The 15,848-nt window shown below is 45.4% G+C and overlaps 1 pseudogene; it reads left to right on the forward strand.

The window, feature by feature from the left end:
• Positions 1-84: 84 nt before the first annotated feature.
• Positions 85-10,401, forward strand: LOC129149991 (elongation factor 1-alpha 1-like; annotated as a pseudogene).
• The last annotated feature ends 5,447 nt before the right edge of the window (positions 10,402-15,848 follow it).

Raw genomic sequence — 15,848 nt, forward strand, 5'->3', positions numbered from 1 at the left:
TGTGACAATTAAATGTAGCATGTGTTGTCTGCAGAATCTAAAAAGCCAACCACACGCTGTGCCTCTTTCTTAGCAGTAGGTGGTATGAGGTACAGCGACTTGCTGAATACCAGCAATGGTCCAGACCAGAGGTCGCCAACCGGTGGTCCGCGGGCCACTGGTGGTCCCTGAGGTCCGAAAGGTTGGCGACCGCTGGTCCAGACCATCTCCAAACATCATTGAGGGTCAGGCTCTTGAGTTCTCATGGGTTTTATCTCCCATCTCCTGGCATACATGTGTCTTAATAAAGCATTTATACTCTCTCTCCTTTTTAATCCTCACCCAAGGATATATTTTTCCATTGATTTTTTTTTTTTTTTTTTTTTAGAGAGAGTGGAAGGGAGGGGGAGAGACAGAGAGAAAGAAACATCCATGTGAGAGAGACACATCTATTGGTTGCTTCCTGTACATGCCCCTGTTTTGCATGGGGGATTAAGCCTGCAACCGAGGTATGTGCCCTTGACCAGAATTGAACTTGGGACCCTTCAGTACATGGTCTGACGCTCTATCCACTGAGCCAAACCAGCTAGAGCTATTTATGCTATCTCTCTCTTTTTTAAATAAATATACTTGTATTGATTTTAGAGAGGAAGGGAGAGGGAGAGAGAGATAGAAACATCAATGATGAGAGAGAATCATTGATCGGCTGCCTCCTGCACACCCCACACTGGGGATCAAGCCCTACAACCCGGGCATGTGCCCTTGACTGGAATGGAACCCAGGACCATTCAGTCTGCAGGCCAATGCTCTATCCACTGAGCCAAACCGGCTAGGGCTATTTCTGCCAGCTCTTGAGCACCAGGTCCAGTAAGCAAAATGTCCTCAATGTAATGGACCAGCATGATGTTCATCATGATTGTCGCCGCAATCAAGTTCCATTCACCCTGGAGTATGACAGTGAGCCAGAGGATAGATATAGCCCTGAGATAAGGCACTAAAGTTGGACTTCTGTTCCTTCCACATGAAAGCGAGCTGATTCTGATAGTCTCTGCTGATTGGGATAGAGAGGAGAGCATTTGTCAGACAAATAGCCGCTTACCAGGTGCCAGGGTCTGGGTTGATTTGCTCTAGGAAAACAACATCATCCAGAATGTCTTCAATTCGAGTCACAGCCTGATGACTTTTGCAATTACCCACTATTCATCGCCAGGCTAACCAGGTAGGATAGATAAGGATGTGATTCCTGCATCTTTGAGAATGTCCTGTTCTCGCTTCCAGAAGAACCCAAATTGCTTCCTGAGCACTCCTCCTACATTTCTGGGGAGAGATGACGTCTTTATATTACAATTTTCATTCTCCTTTTGTCAAGCCCCGTCCCAGCTTCTTGGCACTCCAGCCTGGGGAGAAGAGATACTTTCAACAGGAAGTGGTTTTCAGTACCTGGATTCTCTTTGTGGCTTCCCCATTTATTATTGATTTACAATAGGTTCAGTTTGGCAGTTCTAATTATAAGTGGCTCAGTGATTGAGCGTAGACCTATGAACCAGGAGGTCACGGTTCCATTCCTGGTCAGGGCACATGCCCAGGTTGCTGGCTTGATCCCCAATAGGGGGCGTGCAGGAGGCAGCCTATCAATGATTCTCTCTCATTGTTGATGTTTCTATCTCTCCCTCTCCCTCTGAAATTAATAAAAATATACTAATAAATAAATAAATGTGCACTATGACAGAAGAGTTTCTATTTCAATTATGTTATATGGGCAAAGTGGCCATGCAGCTACCTTATTTTCTGTGCAAAGAGAGGAAATTTGAAAATAAAATGTTTCTCCAATTTCCGGATCAGGGACATACACGAGTAGATAGCTTACATGTGTGTGAAAGGCCAATAATAAGGGAAGAGGGCTGTGCCTTCCTAAATTCCCCACCTCTTGTTCAACTACTCTATGAAGTCTGTGAATTAGAGGCTTAGTGCAGTGGTCGGCAAACTCATTAGTCAACAGAGCCAAATATCAACAGTACAATGATCGAAATTTCTTTTGAGAGCCGAAAACCGACTTCTGCGCATGGGCCACGAAGTTTCAATTGCACTGTACGTGCGCGCCCGCACGTGGTATTTTGTGGTAGAGCCACACTCAAGGGGCCAAAGAGCCGCATGTGGCTCGCGAGCCGCAGTTTGCCGACCACTGGCCTAGACCACTGTGGTACATATAAAGTGCTTTTCTTTTTTTAAAATATGTATTTTATTGATTTTTTACAGAGAGGAAGGGAGAGGGAGAGAGAGTTAGAAACATCGATCAGCTGCCTCCTGCACACCTCCTACTGGGGATGTGCCCGCAACCAAGGTCCATGCCCTTGACCGGAATCGAACCTGGGACCCTTCAGTCCGCAGGCCGACGCTCTAGCCACTGAGCCAAACCAGCTAGGGCTAAAGTGCTTTTCTGAGAGTGAAAGCAACCTACCTTCTATATGAGTTAGGGTTGGGCTCGGGCTGCCTGTCGCTGTGTCCAATAACGAAGGCAGGGTTGAATCATGTAAGGCGTTTATTGAGAAAGCCAGCCAATCAAGAAGACAGGGCACTTACAAGCACCCAATCCTGCCTTCCAGCAAGGTGCAGGGGACAGGATTATAAAGGGGAAGGGGCTAGGGCCGTGGTCGCCAAACTGTGGCTCATGAGCCACATGCGGCTCTTTGGCCCCTGGAGTGTGGCTCTTCCACAAAATACCACGGCCTGGGCGAGTCTATTTTGAAGAAGTGGCGTTAGAAGAAGTTTAAGTTTAAAAAAACTTGGCTCTCAGCCCTGACCGTGGATAGAGCGTCGGCCTGTGGACTGAAGGGTCCCAGGTTCGATTCCGGTCAAGGGCATGTACCTTGGTTGCGGGCACATCCCCGGTAGGGGGTGTGCAGGAGGCAGCTGATCGATGTTTCTCATTGATGTTTCTAACTCTCTATGCCTCTCCCTTCCTCTCTGTAAGAAATCAATAAAATATATTTTTTAAAAATTGGCTCTCAAAAGAAATTTCGATCGTTGTACTGTTGATATTTGGCTCTGTTGACTAATGAGTTTGCCGACCACTGGGATAGGGCAACGTGCAGGCCTGGGGGTTCGCAGACATCAGTTGTTGTCTTTAGTCACCAGGGGATGAGATGATGTTGATGAGATGATGTTCTGACTTCTGGTGGGTCAGTCTGACCCTGCTTATCGGTTCTGCTTGCTGGATTCACAGCTGAGTCACCTCCTTAATTGCTTCGCACAGGCCTTAAAAAGGAAACTTAAAAACTTAACTCCCTAATCACATAAGTATATGTGTTCTAAGATTTAAAATAATGTGATTCTTTTTCAGGTTCATTCAGGTGCTCTATCTATCAGATTATAGGTCCTGCTATCGTATGGAATATGAAATTTGACGTTAATATTACCAATGGGCTCTGGCCGGTTTGGCTCAGTGGACAGAGCGTCAGCCTATGGACTGAAGGGTCTTAGGTTCGATTCCGGTCAAGGGCACATGCCCAGGTTGCAGTCTCGATCCCCAGTAGGGGGCGTGCAGGAAGCAGCCAATCGATGATTCTCTGTCATCATTGATGTTTCTCTCTCTCTCCCTCTCATTTCTTCTCTGAAGTCAATAAAAAACATTTTAAAATATATTACCAATGGTAGTCTTTTTCACATCTTATGAAAAATCCTGACGTCATATCCATTATTGTTACATTTAAAATAGTATGGCCTTTTAAAAATACATATTTTTGTTGATTCCGGAGAGAAAGGGGGAGGGAGAGCTAGAAATGTCAATGAGCCCTAGCTGGTTTAGCTCAGTGGATAGAGTCAGCCTGCGGACTGAAAGGTCCCGGGTTCGATTCTGGTCAAGGATACATGCCCAGGTTGCAGGCTGGATCCCCAGTAGTGGGCATGCAGGAGGCAGCCAATCAATGATTCTCTCTCATCATTGATGTTTCTATCTCTCTCTCCCTCTTCCTTCCTCTCTGAAATTGATAAAAATATATTTAAAAAAAGAAATGTCAATGATGAGAATCATTCATCTGCTGCCTCCTGCACGTCCCCTACTGGGGACCGAGCCAGAAACCTGGGCATGTGCTCTGACCAGGAATCGAACCGTGATCTCCTGGTTCATAGATCAACACGCAACCACTGAGCCATGCTGGCTGGGCAATAGTATGGCTTTTTTCCCAACAGGTTTGCTAGCAGAATACAGGTGAGTATCACTGTAAATCTAAGTCAAAATGGGAAAGAAAAGATTCATATCAACATTGTGGTCATTGAACATGTAGATCTGGGCAAGTCTACCACTTACTGGCCATCTGATCTACAAGTGTGGTGGGATTGACAAAAAAAAAAAAAATCGCAAAATTTGAGAAGGAGGCTGCTGAGATGGGAAAGGGCTCCTTCAAGTATGCCTGCGTCTTGGATAAACTGAAAGCTGAACGGGAGCCAGGTATCACCATTGATATCTCCCTGTGGAAACTGGAGACCAGCAAGTATTATAGGACCATCATTGATGCCCCAGGACACAGAGACTTCATCAACAACATCTTACAGGCACATCTCAGGCTGATGGTGCTGTCCTGATTGTTGGCTGCTGGCGTTGGTGAAATTTTTATTTTTTAGTTAAAAAAAAAATCTTTATTGTTGAGAGTATTACAGATGTCTCCCCTCCCCCCCCCATTATCCCCCTCCACCCGGTTCCCACCCCGCCCCAGGCCTTCACCACTCTATTGTCTGTGTCTATGGGCAATGCATATATGCAGATAAATTCTTTGGTTAATCTCTTCCCGCCCCGCCTCCCCGCTTCCCTCTGAGATTCCCCAGTGGGTTCCACATTTCCATGTCCCTGGTTCAATCTTATTGGTCAGTTTAGTTGCTGAAGTGGCAGGGGGTGTCTCCAAGAATGCGCAGACCTGGGAACTTGCCCTTCTGGTTTATACACTGGGCGTGAAACAAAATGGATTTTGCTGAGCCACCCCGCAGCCAGAAGAGATACGAAGCAATCATTAAGGAAGTCAGAACCTACATTAAGAAAATGGGCTACAGCCCTGGCCAGTGTGGCCCAGTGCTTGAGTGTGGACCTAGGAACCAGGAGGTCACGGTTCAATTCCCAGTCAGGGCACATGCCCGGGTTGTGGCCTCCATCTCCAGTAGCGGGTGTGTGTGTGTGTGTGTGTGTGTGTGTGTGCAGGAGGCAGCTGATCAACGATTCTCTCTCATCATTGATGTTTCTATCTCTCTCCCTTCCTGTCTGAAATCAATAAAAATATATTTAAGAAAAGAAGAAAAAAGAAAATGGGCCACAACCCTGACACAGTAGCATTTGTAGCAATTTCTGGTTGGAATGGTGACCACCTGCTGGAGCCAAGTGCTAACATGCCTTGGTTCAAGGCATGGAAAGTCTCCCGTGAAGATGGCAGTGCCACTGGAACCGCACTGCCTGAAGCCCTGGTTTGCATCCGGCCACCGACTCGTCCAACTGACAAGTCCTTGGGGTCCGCTCCTTTAGGAGGTCTACAAAACTCACCCTGAACCATTCGGGCCAATCAGCGCGGGGGATGTACCTGTGCTGGATTGTCACACAGCTCACATCACTTGCAAATTTGCTGAGCCGAAGGAGGAGGCTGATCATGGTTCTGGGAAAAGGCTGGAAGTTGGCTCCAAGGGTTTAAAATCTGGTGATGCTGCCACTGTTGCTATGCTTCCGGGGGCAAGCCCACGTGTGCTGAGAGCTTCTTTGACCACCCTCCCTGGGCCACTTTGCTGTTCATGACATGAGACAGACAGTTGCTGTGGGTGTGTCATCAAAGCGGTGGACAAGCCCTAGCCGGTTTGGCTCAGTGGATAGAGCGTCGGCCTGGGAACTGAGGGATCCCGGGTTCAATTCCAGTCAAGGGCACATGCCTGGGTTGTGGGCTCCATCCCCAGTAGGGGGGCGTGCAGGAGGCAGCCAATCAATGGTTCTCTCTCATCACTGATGTTTCTATCTCTCCCTCTCCCTTCCTCTCTGAAATCAATAAAAATAGATTTTAAAAAAAAGCAGTGGACAAGAAGGCAGCTGGAGCTGACAAAGTCACCACGTCTGTCCAGAAAGCTCGGAAAGCTAAATGAATAGTATTCCCAACGCTGCCACCGCGGACTTAATTAGTGGTGAAAGAACAGTCTCAGAACTGTTTGTCTCTATATGCAACCATAAAAAAATGACAGATAGGTCCCAAGTGTTATGGTTGAATAAAGCAGTCCCAAATATAATAATAAATTGCATCTGAAACGTCAAAATGAAAAACAAACAAAAAATCCCTACACACATGCGTGCGTATGCGCGCGCGCGCGCGCACACACACACACACACACACACACACTCAGAGGCAAGAACTGTTTGTCTCAATTGGCCACTTAAGTTGAACAGTAAAAGACTGGTTAATGATTACAATGCATCGTAAAATTTCAGAAGGAAAAGAGAAAGTTCTGTGGACCATTTTGTTTTGTTTGTGTGGCAACTTTTGAGTGATTAGTCTCTACAATCAGTACTTTGTAATAGAAACAACTTGACCAAAAATATGTCACAGAACGTTGGGGCCCATTGAAACAAAGTTTAATGAGGGGAAAAAACTGCTGTCACAAGTCCAAATCAAACACTTGTCAACTCATTCTGTGAGGACAGTATTACTCTGATGCCCAAACCAGAAAAAAATACAGTAAAAGTAATTTTTAAAGCCTACAGACCAAAATGCCTAATGCAGAAAACTCCTTAGCAAAATACTGGCAAGTAGAATTTACAAATATATAAGGACTTATACACCATGACCAGGTGGGGTTTATCCTAGAGCTGCGATGCGAGTTTAATATATGAAAACCAGTCAATGCAATCCACCACATTAACAAGCGAAGGAAGAAAAATCACATGATCCTATCAGTTGATGCAGAATGAGCACTTAACAAAACCCAACACCAATTCATGACAAAACTCTCATAAAACTGGGAATAGAGCGGAAACTTCCTTAACTTGTTAATGTCCATCTACAGAAGACATATCACTAACATCTTACTGGTGAAAAACTGGATACATTCCCCCTAAGATTGGGAACACGCAAGGATATCCACTCTCACTATTATTTTTTTTTAATAGATTTTTATGGATTTCAGAGAGGAAGGGAGAGGAAGAGAGAGAGACATCAATGATGAGAGTGAATCATTGATTGGCTGCCTCCTGCACGCCCCACACTGGAGATCGAGGCCGAAACCCGGGCATGTGCCCTGACTGGGAATCGAACCCTGACCTCCTGGTTCATAGGTCAATGGTCAACCATTGAGCCACGACGGCTGGGCCACTCTCACTACTCTTGTTCAGCATAGTATTGGAAATTCTAGCCAGTAAAATAAGGCAAAAGGAGAAGAAGGAAAGCGAGGAGGAGAAGAAGGAGGAGGAGGAAGAGGAAGAGCAGGAGGAGGAGCAGGAGGAGAGGAAGGAGGAGGAGGAGGAAGAGGAGGAAGAGAATCCAAAAGGCACAGTCTGGAGAGGAAGAAATAAAACTGTCTCAATTTACGGATGATAGAATTGTCTTCATAGAAAATTCCAAGGAATCTACAGAAAAAACATCCATAACTAATGAGTTTTACAGGCTGCAGGATGCCAGATTATTACACAAAGCTCTTTACACAATTTTAAGGCTTATTATATAGCTACAGCAATCAAGCCTTGTGATATTGCTAGAGGAATAGACACATAGATAAATGGAATGAAATAGAGAACCCCCAAAATAGATTCACATTAATTAGCCAAACTGCTTTTGGACAAATGCACAACAGCAATTCAGTGGATGAAAGACAGTCTTTTCAATGGTGCTGGAGCAATTAAGACATCCATAGGCAAAGCAAAACAAAACAAAAATTTAAAAGTTTTAACCAAAACCTTATATAAAAATTATCTAAAAATGCCCGGCCAGTGTGGCTCAGTGGTGGAGGGTCGGCCTATGAATCAGGAGGTCATGGTTTGATTCCCCGTTAGAGCACATGCCCAGGTTGTGGGCTCGATCCCCAGTAGGAAGCGTGCAGGAGGCAGCCAATCAATGATGTTTCTATCTCTCCCTCTCCCTTCCTCTCTGAAATCAATAAAAATAAAGTTTTAAAAAAGACTTGAAAAATGCAGAAAAGGAAATTCTATCACAACGCCATTGAATTAATCAATTTGGCCTGCACAGCATTTGGTTAAGTCTTGGTGAATGTGGCAGATTTAATTAATTGATTAATTAATTAATATGTTTTTATTAGTTTTAGAGAGAGAAGGGTAAGAGAGAAACATCACATCAATGAATCAACATCGATCAGCTGCCTCCTGCATGCCCCCTGCTAGGGATCAAGCCCGAAACCTGGGCATTGTGCCCTGACCGGTAATCGAACCGGGGACCTCTTGGTACATGGGTGAACGCTCAACCACTGAGCCACCAGGGCTCCAAAATTCTCTGACACGCCTCTCATTGAGAGGCGGGGTCGATGCCACCTCCCTTTGAACCTGGGTAGGCTGGTGACTGCTTCGACCAGATAATACAACAGAAAGGATGCTTTGAGACCACTGGTTAGGCTTATATGCATGCATACAAGTCCTTTGGTTGATCTCTCCCCTTATCCCCACCCTCCCCTACCTTCCCTCTGAGGTTTGACAGTCTGATCGATGCTTCTCTGTCTCTGGATCTGTGTTTGTTCATCAGTTTATGTTGTTCATTATTTCCCCTAGATGAGTGAGATCATGTGATACTAGCCTAACCAGTGGTTAAGGACAACAGGGGGGTGAGGGCATCCGTGGGGAGGGGTTTGGGATGGGAATGGGGGGATGAGAACAAATATGTGATACCTTAATCAATAAAGAAATTAAAAAATAAAAATAAAAAAGTGAGTCTCAAAAAAAAAAAAAAAAGAGAGAGAGAGAAAAGAAAGGATGCTTTTGAAGCATGTTGGGGCCCAGAATTTGAGAGACATTTTCCTCTGGACCCGCGCGTAATAAATGTAACTCTGTCTCTCTGGTATTGCTTTCTTCTTCTTCAGTTTTCTGTAACACTTTGAGACTTCCAAGTCACAAAAGTTGATGCAGTTTTCTGCCTCATCCACCCTAACACTTGCTTTTGGAGCCCTGAGCCACCAAGTGCAGAGTCTGCCTACTCTGAGGCTGCCAGGAAATCCAAGCCACACGGACAGGCCACGTGTAGAAGGTGCTCCCATTCCAGTGGCACCTGGTCTTGCAGCTGAATTCTTAACACAGCCAGATTCTGTCAGCATAATAAAGGGGCTGTTTAATGGCACTAAGTTTGGGGATGTTTTGTTATTCGGCTGACAGATGTATGCTGAGGATTTCAGACAGGACACGGCGAGAATGTCTTCTCTCTGCTCCATAATGCCTGGAGACTCAGCTGAAATGACTCCATGGTTGAGGGTGACTGGATGGCTGGAGGCTATGATATTCTGGAAGCTTCCTCATTCACATGCTTGTTGTTTGTACTAGGATGCCTATTCTGGCTATTTCATATGCATGGAATCATACAATACTGGGGTGTGTAAAAGTAGATTTACAGTTGTTCGTATGGAAAAATACTGGATATAATACAAGAATCAATAATAATACAAGAATAAACTATGTGTTTTGCAAACTCACAACTGTAAAGCTACTTTTGTCCACCCCTGTGTTTGTCCTGTGTTTGGCTTTGTTTTGTTTTTTTGTTTTTCCTAAATTTTTAAAATATATTTTTATTCATTTCAGAGAAGAAGGGAGAGGGAGAGAGAGATAGAAACATCAATGATGAGAGAGAATCATTGATTGGCTGCCTTCTGCATGCCCCCCATTGGGGATTGAGCTCGCCACCCAGGCATGTGCCCTTGACTGGAATCGAACCCGGGACCTTTCACTCTGCAGGCCCACGCTCTATCCAGTGAGCCAAACCAGCTAGGGGTAAATATGCTTTTATTGATTTCAGTGAGAGGAAGGGAGAGGGAGAGAGCAATAGAAACATCAATGATGAGAAAGAATCATTGATTAGCTGCCTCCTGCACGCCCCACACTGGGGATCGAGCCTACAACCCGAGCCTGTGTGCCCTCACTGGGATGGAACTGTGACTTCCTGGTTCATAGGTCGACACTCAACCACTGAGCCACACTGGCCCGGCTGCTTCTTTCTTAGTGGCAGTAGGGTTGAGGTACAGAAAGTTGTTTCTCTCTTTAGAGGGACCATCTCGATGTGCCTCAGTGCACTGGATGCCCAGAACCTTCCCAGAGGTGCTGGGCCCCTGAATGTTCCTGGGGCTTTTCTCTCATCTTGTGGTGAAATATTTGCTACTTCCTATGCACCAGGCCCAGTCAGCATGATGTCATTAATGCCATAGACCAGCCAGCGGGATGCCTTGGGAGACAATGAGATGATCAAGTCAGCCCCCTGAAGACTTAATTATGCTAATGGGCCAGAGCACTGAAGGGACAGTGTGGGGGTGGGGGGTTCCTTTGGACCTTTCTGTTCCTAATCGTCCTCAACCCTTGAGTCAGGGAGCCCCTGTGGGAATTTTTCCATCAGCCAATTGTGTTTATTCCAATTATGCAAAGCGGAAACAGGGGAAAGAGCCACGGGGGGTCCACACTGAAAGGGACGTGGACAAAGACTCCATTTCTGACCAGTGGGTCACAGTGACATTCTATGTCCCCAGGGGAAAGTAGGAGGAAGGGTTAAAACCCAGTGTGCATTGTAGTGTTAGATGTACCTGGCCTCGCCTTCACTTAAGGGCTCCCAACCTGTGAACTGACAGGGTCTGGGAATTAGATGAAGGGCCAGGATGTTCCATGGGAGGCAGGCTGCCGTTCACCCCACCTAGAGTTTTTGTTGTTGCTTGTTGGGGTTATAGACATCATGGCCCGCTACAGGTGGCCTATTTTTTTAAAATATTTTTTATTGATTTTTTACAGAGAGGAAGGGAGAGGGACAGAGGGTTAGAAACATCGATGAGAGAGAAACATCGATCAGCTGCCTCCTGCACACCCCCCACTGGGGATGTGCCCGCAACCAAGGTATATGCCCTTGACCAGAATCAAACCTGGGACCCTTCAGTCCGCAGGCTATATCCACTGAGCCAAACCGGTTTTGGCTACAGGTGGCCTATTAACACCAGAGATCCATGGGGAGACACTATTGGGTTTCAGCTGCCAGTCTGCTACCTGTCATAATACCCATTGTGTTTCTATGAGATTTAATGCCACTATGTGGCCTCTGCCCCTCCAGGGTCCCATCATTCCCACGGAGAGTGCAAGCCTGTTTCCATGACAATGCTGCCTGCCTCCTTTCCCAGACTAGTTTTCCAGAACCTTCACCAAAGTATGTCTAAGTCAGTGGTTCCCAACCTTTTTGTGGCCATGTCCCCTGTGACATATAATTCTTATTATTCAAAAAGTGAACTCCTGCCCAGCTGGCATGGCTCAGTGGTTGAGTGTCAACCTATGAACCAGGAGGTCACAGTTCTATTCCCGGTCAGGGCACATGCCCAGGTTGCAAGCTCCATCCCCAGTGTGGGGCACGTAGGAGGCAGCCAATCAATGATTCTCTCTCATCATTGATGTTTCTATCTCTCTCTCCCTCTCCCTTCCTCTCAAAATCAATAAAAATATATATTTTTAAAAAGTGAACTCCTGCCCTGGCTGGTTTGGCTCAGTGGATGGAGCGTCGGCCTGCGGACTGAAGGGTCCCAGGTTCGATTCCAGCCAAGGGCACATGCCTGGGTTGTGGGCTCAATCCCCAGTAGGGGGCATGCAAGACGCAGCCCATCAATGATTCTCTCTCATCATTAATGTTTCTATCTCTCTCTCCCTCTCCCTTCCTCTCTAAAATCAATAACATATATATATTTTTAAAAAAGTGAACTCCTATTCACATGGAGGAAGCCTAAAAAGCCATTCACTTGGTCTAAACAAGCTTCCAAAGAACATGGCATCCATGAAAGAGAAAAACAAAAGAACGAAAGGACAGTTGAAGTACTGAGGAAGAAATCACTAAGAAATTGTTTTTTAAAATGATAATAATAATATGAAGTGATATGAAAAAATAGCAAATAAAGTTTCAAAACATATAATAAAGAACTGAAAGCATAAATGTCACAATATATATTCATATCCTGTATATGAGTCCCCTAGAACCATATGAAATGCAAAAAATTCACCGTTAATAACTCATTCTCAAATTGCGCCCCTTAAAAATCAAATTGCCCCCCTGTGGGGCATGTGCCCATGTTGGGAACCACTGATCTAAGAGCTTTGGTGAAAGGAATGTCCTTTTGAGCCCTCTCAGGGAATGTAGTTAAGGGGTGCGCCAGTGGGGTACACATGACAACTCCATTCCTCCATTCCCACCTCCCTGAGAGCTGGGATTAGAGACAATGAGGGATGGGAGGAGTTGGGCACAAGGAGAACTGGCATCCCCTTGCTTGGCCAGGATAATTCATTACAAGGTTTTCAAGAATGGCAGGATCAGCTACATCAGAAGGGGAGGAGAAGCTGTTCCTGCTGGGAAGGGAAGATCCATAAAGTTTCTGGGTTAAACAGATAAAGATTCGCCCTGACCGGTTTGGCTCAGTGGATAGAGCGTCGGCCTGCGGACTGAGGGGTCCCGGGTTCGATTCCGGTCAAGGGCATGTACCTTGGTTGCTGGCACATCCCCAGTAGGAGGTGTGCAGGAGGCAGCTGATCGATGTTTCTCTCTCATCGATGTTTCTAACTCTCTATCCCTCTCCCTTCCTCTCTGTAAAAAATCAATAAAATATATTAAATAAAAGATATAGATTCATTCAACCAATATTTACTGAGCATCTTCTAGGAGCTAAGTATAGAGCAGTGAACAAAATAGACAAAATTGCCCAGCCAGTATGATTCAGTGGTTGAGCATTGACCTCTGAACCTGGAGGTCAAGGTTTGATTCCCTATCAGGGCACATACCCGGGTTGCGGGCTTGATCCCCAGTGTGGGGCGTGCAGGAGGCAGCCGATCCATGATTCCCTCAGCATCACTGATGTTTCTATCTCTCCCTCTCCCTCTCCCTTCCTCTCTGCAATCAATAAAAAGATATTTTAAAAATAGACAAACATTTCCTGGCTTCATAAAGTTAATATTCTAGTGAAGAGACAGACAACAAACAAGGTATATTTAAGGAAGAGGGAAGAATGTTGTCTGTAGCCCTAACCGGTTTGGCTCAGTGAATAGAGCGTCGGCCTGTGGACTCAAGGGTCCCAGGTTCGATCCCGGTCAAGGGCATGTACCTTGGTTGTGGGCACATCCCCAGTAGGGGGTGTGCAAGAGGCAGCTGATCGATGTTTCTAATTCTCTCTCCCTCTCACTTCCTCTCTGTAAAAAATCAATAAAATATATATTTAAAAAAAAGAATGTTGTCTGTAGTATCCTGAACAGCTAAGAGGCACTGTAGTGTGGCTTTTAGTCTTAGTGAGATGGTACTTTAGTTTCTTGGGGCTACCATCACACCTGACCCCGAACTGGGTGGCTGTAAACAACAGAAATTTATTCTCTCACAGTCATCGAGGCTGGAAGATGGAAATCACTCCAATCTCTGCCTCCGTCTTTACGTGGTTTTCTCTTCTGTCTTTTCCCTTCTCATCTACGGATATTTGTTGTTGGATTTGGGGCCCACTTGGGCAATTCGGGACGATTTCATCTCAAGATACTTCATTATATCTACAAAGACCTTTTCTCCAAATAAGGCCGAAATCATAGGTTCCAGGAGTTAGTACATATCTTTTGGGGGCCCACTCTTCACCCCATTACAGAAGGAAAGCCATTGAAGGGCTCTGAGCAGAGGATGGCCTGACTTAGCGTTTAATGGCTCTTTCCGGCTGCTGTGTTGACAAGACACTATATTTGGAAAAAGTAGAAAAGGGAACTGCAGGAGGCCACTGAAAAACAACCTAGGAGAGCCATAATGATGGCATGGACTACAGTGATAGCAGTGAGAACAGTGAAAAAAAACATTAGATTCTGTATCTCTCTCTTTTTCTTTTTTCAAATATATTTTATTGATTTTTTACAGAGAGGAAGGGAGAGAGGAAGGGAGAGGGATAGAGAGTCAGAAACATCGATGGGAGAGAAACATCAATCAGCTGCCTCCTGCACACTCCCTACTGGGGATGTGCCCGCAACCAAGGTACATGCCCTTGACCGGAATCGAACCTGGTACCTTTCAGTCCGCAGGCCGACGCTCTATCCACTGAGCCAAACCGGTTAGGGCTGCATCTCTCTTTTTTTTAAAAAATATTTTTATTGATTTCAGAGAGGAAGGGAGAGGGAGAGAGAAATAGAAACATCAATGGTGAGAGAGAATTATTGATTGGCTGCCTCCCGAACCCTCTCCCCCATCCACTGGGGACTGAACTCGCAACCCGGGCATGTGCCCTGATCAGGAATCCACCCCGTGACCTCCTGGTTCATAGATCAATGCTCAACCACTGAGCCATGCCAGCCGGGCTCTTGATCTCTTTTTAAAAAATATATATATTTTATTGATTTTTTACAGAGAGGAAGGGAGAGGGATAGAGTCAGAAACACCGATGAGAGAGAAACATCGATCAGCCGCCTCCTACACACCCCGCACTGAGGATGTGCCCGCAACCAAGGTACATGCCCCTGACCGGAATCGAACCTGGGACCCTTCAGTCCGCAGGCCGACGCTCTATCCACTGAGCCAAACCGGTTTCAGCTCTGCATCTCTTTTATCTCTTTTGAAAGCAAAGATGACAGGCTTTGCTAACAGATCAGATGAGTGTTGGAGAAAGATGAACCCCATAAAAGAACCATCAATGAATACTTCAAACCTATTCAGCCAAACATGTACGAATGGGATATTATAAAATAATGGGGGAAGTAATGAACTGCTCATGGATTGGTTGATACTGGGGGCTTTGGTTATCTATAAAAAGTAAATTTAAATCATTATTATCATTACCTTGGCACACATCAAAATAAATTCTTGATAGAGTAAAACTTACCTGAGGAAAAACCAATCATCTGTTTTAAGCCACAGTAAAATAAAATGGAAAATTTTCTATTCTTTGGTTGGCAGAGAAGGATTGGAAGAAAAGCAATGACTGCCCTCTTCTGTCAGCAGCAACTCATTAGAAAAGATAATGGCAAAAGGCACCCTTTACAATCGCCCATAAAGAAATAACTAGGGCCCTAGCTCGTTTAGTTCAGTGGATAGAGCGTCAGCCTGTGGACTGAAGGGTTCTGGATTCAAATCCCTTCAAGGGCACATGCCCGGGTTGTGGGCTCGATCCCCAGCAGGGAGCGTGCAGGAGGCAGCTGATCAATGATTCTCATCATTAATGTTTCTATCGCTCTCTCCCTCTCTGAAATCAATAAAATATATTTTAAAAATAAGTAACCAGGGATCCATCACGTCCAGAGAGGCAAGGTTAAGAACACCCCCCCCCCCCCCCCCCCCCCCCCGCTTGAGAGATAGAAAAGGGAGAACACCAAAGATAGAAGCGCAGAGGTCTTGATCCAGGAGCGGCTTCCTAACTGTGCAATTCCGCAACCTCGGATTATTAAGCACTAGACATGGACCCCCATGGTGGAGTTCAAATCGAGGTGTGCTAAGTGTAAAACACAAACCGGAAAGACTTGGTACAAAAAAAAAATAGTAAAATATCCCCTTCATACTATTGTGTCTTGCTTACATGTTGAAATAATATTTTGGATGGCTGGGTTAAATAAAATGCATCATTAAAGTAATTTTCAACTTTATCTTTTTACTTTTTTTTTCTCCATGTGGCTGCTAGAAAATTTAAAAGTCCACGAGTGGCTCGCACTCCATTCCTATTGGCCAGCGACTCTGCAGCTGCAT

This window comes from Eptesicus fuscus, chromosome 1 (assembly GCF_027574615.1).
Source record: "Eptesicus fuscus isolate TK198812 chromosome 1, DD_ASM_mEF_20220401, whole genome shotgun sequence".
Lineage (NCBI taxonomy): Eukaryota > Metazoa > Chordata > Mammalia > Chiroptera > Vespertilionidae > Eptesicus > Eptesicus fuscus.